Raw genomic sequence first — 5,902 nt, 5'->3', positions numbered from 1 at the left:
GACGGCGATATGGGAGCCCACAGGCCGACACCAAGAGCGTGCAGGTGCCGAAGCACGCCTAGCGGCGCACGCTGCAATCCACAATCGCGATGATGACGTGTCCACAAGCATTTTTCAACAGCCCTGGCTTTGGGCCACCACCACAAATCCGTGTCGGTCTGTGCCCCGAGTTCGATTGGCAGACCGGCCTCACCGTTTCCACATCGACCGAGGCACGTCGCCGGCCCCATCCCGCTTCCCTCCCGACCACATTTTCAAGCACTCTTTGCACTCTCTTTTTCAAAAGTCCTTTCACTTCCCTCGCGGGTACTTGTTCGCTATCGGTCTCTCGCCATATTAGCCTTGACGGAATTTAGCCGCCCGATTGGGGCTGCATTCCCAAAGAACCCGACTCGCTAACAGCCGCCTCGCTGTGCGAAGGGTATCCGGAGCGCCACAACGGGGCTCTCTCACCTCTCAATGGCGCCCCCTTCCAGGGTCTGCACCTTTTAGGCCCCTCTCTCATCTGAGGACGGCTTTCTCCAGACTAAATTCAGACCGCGAAGGCGACGATTCTCATGGTGGCTATTCCCGGTTCGCTCGCCGTTATCTAGGGGAATCCTTGTTGTTCTTTTCCCTCTCTGTCAAATGCTCCTCTTTTATGCTATCTCAGCGGGTAGCCCCGCCTGACCTGAGGTCTCAGTGAGAGCGTTCGTTTCACAACACACACAGGGTTTCAGAGCCTTTGTCCAGTGGAGCCACACATGATTGCCTAGAGCATCACTCAACCACCATTTTGTTCACGGTGTCCTCCACCACAGACTCACTTTTCAGCCAAACCACGAGTCGGGGCTCGTGGGAGCCAGCGCTTACTCCATATCAACACCCTGTGAGGGCGTTTGGTATGGGCAACAAATTGTTGTTGCACCCAGGCAGGCGTGCCTCAGCCTAAATGGCTTCAGGCGCAAACTTGCGTTCAAAGACTCGATGGTTCACGGGATTCTGCAATCACACCAAGATCGCATTTTCGCTACGTTCTTCATCGAGCAAGAGCCGAGATATCCGTTCGAGAAGTCATTTTGTATAAAGGTTTTTTTTTCGTGACAACACCGCGGAGACCGTCCCGGTTCCACGGGCATGCACATATGTTTATTTCAAATTCCTTGGCGCACAATGCGCCGGGGTTGAGGTTGCCAGCAGGGGAATCGCACAGGCACGATCACACCTCCTGACACAAGAGAGCTGAGAATGACTCGCTGTCACCCCAACCACCCTCAGGCGGTAAGCAAAACAATTTCACAGGTGAACTTGGTTGAGGATCGACAATGATCCTTCCGCAGGTTCACCTACGGAACCTTGTTTACGACTTCTCCTTCCTCTAAATGAATAAGGTTCAGTGGACTTCTCACAACGTCGCGATCACGAAACCGCTCACGTCGCCGCAATCCGAACATTCACCGGACCATTCAATCGGTAGGGAAGCGACGGGGCGGTGTGTACCAAAGGGCAGGGACGTAGTCACGCAGCTGATGACTCGCGCTTACTAGGAATTTCCTCGGTTGAAGACCAAAAAATTGCAATGATCTATCCCCATCACGATGAAAATTTCAGAAGATTACCCGGGCCTGTCGGCCAAGCTATAGACTCGTGAATACATCAGTGTAGCGCGCGTTCGGCCCAGAACATCTAAGGGCATCACAGACCTGTTATTTGCCTCAAAACTTCCAGTGCCTAAGCGCATATCCCCTCTTAAAGAAGGGAAAGGGGGAAAAAAATTAAAAAGAAAAAAACTGGCCGTGGAGGTTACCTCCACATAGCTATTTAGCAGGCTGAGGTTCTCGTTCGTTAACGGAATTAACCAGACAAAATCGCTCCACCAACTAAGAACGGCCATGGCACCACCACCCTGAATTTCAAGAAAGAGCTCTCAGTCTGTCAATCCTTACTATGTCTTGGACCTTGGTAAGTTTCCCCGTGTTTGAGTCAAATTAAGCCGCAGGCTGCCACTCCTGGTGGTGCCCTTCCGTCAATTCCTTTTAGTTTTCAGCCTTGCGACCATACTCCCCCCGGAACCCAAAGACTTTGATTTCTCATAAGGTGCCCAGCGGAGTCCTAAAAGCAAACATCCGCTGATCCCTGTCGGCATCGTTTATTGGTTGAGACTAGGACGGATATCTTGATCGTCTTCGATCCCCCAACATTCGTTCTTGATTAATGAAAACATCCTTGGCAAATTGCTTCGCAGTTTGTTCGTCTTTTCATTAAATCCAAGAATTTCACCTCTGACTATGAAATACAATGCGCCGACTGTCCCTGTTAATTCATTTACTCCGATCCCGGAAGCCAACACATAGGATCAGATCTGTGGTGTTATCCCATGCTTAAGTATCCAGAGGGTAGGCTGCTTTGAGCACTTCTAATTTCTTTCACATAACACGCCGAGGCACGACCCGGGCCAGTTAGGCCAGGAGCGGCATCGCCGGCAGAAGGACGAGCCGACCGGGCACACCAGAGGCGGACGAATTGAACCAACCAAGGTCCAACTACGAGCTTTTTAACTGCGAACACGTAAATATTACCTATTGGAGCTGGAATACCTGCGGCTGCCCTGGCAAGACTTGCCCTCCAATGGATCCTCGTTAAGGCGATTTAGATTGTACTTCATTCCAATTACCAGACTCAATGCCCGTATTGGTTATTTATTGTCCACTACCTCCCCGTTGTCAGGATTGGGTAATTTGGCGCGCCTGCTGCCTTCCTTGGATGTGGTAGCTTTCTTTTCTCAGGCTCCCTGCTCCGGAATCGAACCCTAATCCTCTCCGTCACCCTCATCCAACCCCCATGGTAGGACCACTATATCTACCATCGAAAGTTGATAGGGCAAGAAATTTGAATGATGCAGTCGCCGGCACAAAGGCCGTGCGTCCGACGAGTTATGCATGAAATGCATCAATAGCAACAGGCAGAGCCTGCGTTTGACCCTTTTATCTTAATTGAAAGTGCAATCCCTGTCATGAAGTCGGGGTTTGTTGTCACAGTATTAGCTCTAGAATTGCTACGGATATAATACCGATAAGGTGATATAAATACGGCGACACTATATAAAACTATAACGTGACTAGATGGAGCACTACATTCGCAGTTTCACAGTCTGAATAGTTTCATTAGCTACTCACATGCATGGCTTAATCTTTGAGACAAGCATATACTACTGGCAGGATCAACCAAGGTAGCATTCCATGCAGTGACTCCTGCCCGTTGATGCAGGATCTGCTTATACAAACGAAAAAACAAATCCAAGCCCAACCAAAGGCAGCGCTCACGAGTGGTTAAGGGACCATTTAACGGAGCATTAAGCTTCACACTCATTTGCATGCACGCATCCAGAGCAACAACACATGCATGTGCATCACAGTAGATGTAGCCAATACAAAAACTAACATGACCACATGCACTGTTTTGATATTTCCAACGTCCCCACAGAGGGGGCTGGGTACAAAACAAGCCTTGCTAAACCACACAAATGCCTTTTGATGGGTAGGCACAACAGGAACCAATAATAAGACCAAGGCCATACAATGGCACAGGGCAAAAGAAATGAGAAAGGGTTAACACGCCAACTGTTCGGATGCACATTGCATAGACCAGTTCAACAGAAGCATCCCAATTTACAACTCACACCCCTCACTTTGCTAGGCTCAGCTACCACAAACGAACCAACCCTGCATTCACCATAGGACAAGCAAGTATATTGGAAACATCGAGTGATCCTGCCCGCTTCGCTAGGCATGACAAAAGTAGCACATTACGGAAGGGACCGAGCACCTTCAAAACACCAGATTTTTGACGTCGAAGGACATCAACAAACGGCCAAAATATTGAATAAATAAAAAAAGCATGACAACATTTTCAAGGTTGTAAATATCGAGAGGCAGCAGCACTTCAAACGCATCATTTGGTTTTCGGAGTTAAAATTTTGAGTGTAAAATTTTTTTTCTCCCTCAGTCATGTGACTGCCTACACGAATGCCATGCCTAAAGCAATCACATAACCCAGAAGTCGGGGGATTTTAATGGATGTCGTCAGACGAGTGCGGCAACCACAGCCAAGCACAACATCTCAAGGGTAGGTTCAATAATGCCTAAGGCAGCCACCTTGCCCATCCCTATTTCATCAACAGCAATGACACCGAGCCAAGTGGCATCCATTAAAATCTAACACAAATATTACGGTTGACGCGGCGACTGTGGTGTCACCCGTACATCACAACCATCAACACAACTGAAAGATACAAATCCATAAGTCCATAGGACCAACTCCAGGAACATGTGGCCCGCATGCCTATTAGCCACTGCAAAAGTGCACGCTTTTGGAAAAATCAACGCTGGTTCACCGTTTTATAACTCTCCTCACACCCGTCAACAAGACAAAAATCACCCGGCGAGCACTTAAAAATCGAGAGGGAAAAGGAAAATGCACCCAATAGACCCTGCCTCATGCATCGTTGCATGCAAGAATAGCCACGCACGATGCCCCAAATTTTCCGAGGTACGCATCGATGACTCGGCCGAAGTCGGCCAACATTCGGTTTCTGGATAATTTGACGAATCATCAACCCAATGCCATGGAAAACCAAAAAGCCCACCAAGTGATGGGGAGACTTGCATTGAGCATTGGGGGAGGGGCCCCAAGGCAGTCACGCGCAACCTCTCCACTGTGGTCGTGGTTGTGGGTGCAGCCCCCCCTATAAATAGGTGTATTATGCCAATAGCCAAAGATTGTAGTAGCTAGATACTTTTTTCTGATGCAGACAGTAAGTCCATATCGGACCTAAGATCGGAATTTTGGAACGTGATTTTTTGCAGGGAGGCATCAACAAACACAATTATATTTCACGTCACAAAGTTTTAGATTTTTCTTCCAAGGGATGGAATTTTTAACTGAATTTTTGAATCGGGCAGATTATGAAAAACCGGTGGAAAATAGAAAAAAGCACTAGAGAATCGAATTTTTGACCTGATCTTTTTGCAGCATTCACACAAATAACACCAAATGTGTCTGCAAAGTTTCGGTTACGATTTTCCCCACAGGAATGATTTATAATGAATTTTTCTCCGAATCATCGCCTACCAGGTGCACCTTGATTGCCCCCTTGGTGCCTCCTTGACTACCCACATTGGTGCTTCTTGATATGCCCACCTTGGTGCCTCTTGTGCCTACTTGGTGCACCCGTCTTTGCTAGGCCCACCAATGGCACTTGATGCACACCTTTCCTCTTTGATGCACACCTTGGGTCTGGTGCCACGGCTCTATGACTGGTTGCCACCTGTTCTCTGGTGCCCACCTGGTGCCTCTGACACTGGTGCCCCATTGCTACCCTTCCATGGTGCCTTCCTCTGATGCCACTACTTATACCACCTTGGTGCCTCTTGAATGCCCACCTTGGTGCCTCTTGATACCCCACACTTGGTGCCTCTGTGGATGCCAGCCTTGGGCCTCTTGTACCCACCATAGGTTGCCTCTTGTGCCCACCTGTTGGTGCCTCTTGGTGCCCCCATGTTGCACCTTGAATGCACACCTTGGTGCCTCTTGTGCAACTGCCTGAACCTCCCTTGTGCCTCTTGATGCCACCTGGTCCTCTTTGATACCCACCTATGGTGCACTCTTGTGCACACCTGTGGTGCCTCTTGGTGCCCACCATTGGTGCCCTTGTGCCATTGCTCCTGTGCTTACACCTTCTGGTGCCCTCTTTGTGGTTTAGCCCACTGTGCCCTCTTGATCAATTGACTTGTGCGTCTTTTAATGGCACCAACCTGGTGCCTCTTGATGCTTTTGCACCATGGTGCCCTTGCGTTATGCACTGGCACCTTCTGTGTGCTTTCTTATGTTGCCACCACTGGGCCTCATGCCCCCTCTACTGGTG

At 49.3% G+C, this 5,902-nt stretch overlaps 1 pseudogene; it reads right to left on the bottom strand.

Annotated features, from left to right (window-relative positions):
• Positions 1 to 901: 901 nt before the first annotated feature.
• LOC113861563 lies at positions 902 to 1,055 on the bottom strand (annotated as a pseudogene).
• Between the last annotated feature and the right edge of the window lie 4,847 nt (positions 1,056 to 5,902).

This window comes from Abrus precatorius, unplaced genomic scaffold (genome assembly GCF_003935025.1).
Source record: "Abrus precatorius isolate BTA unplaced genomic scaffold, Abrus_2018 Scaffold1, whole genome shotgun sequence".
Classification (NCBI taxonomy): Eukaryota; Viridiplantae; Streptophyta; class Magnoliopsida; order Fabales; family Fabaceae; genus Abrus; species Abrus precatorius.
The sequence above is the reverse complement of the archived record's forward strand: the minus strand, read 5'-3'. Positions and strand labels throughout refer to the sequence as shown.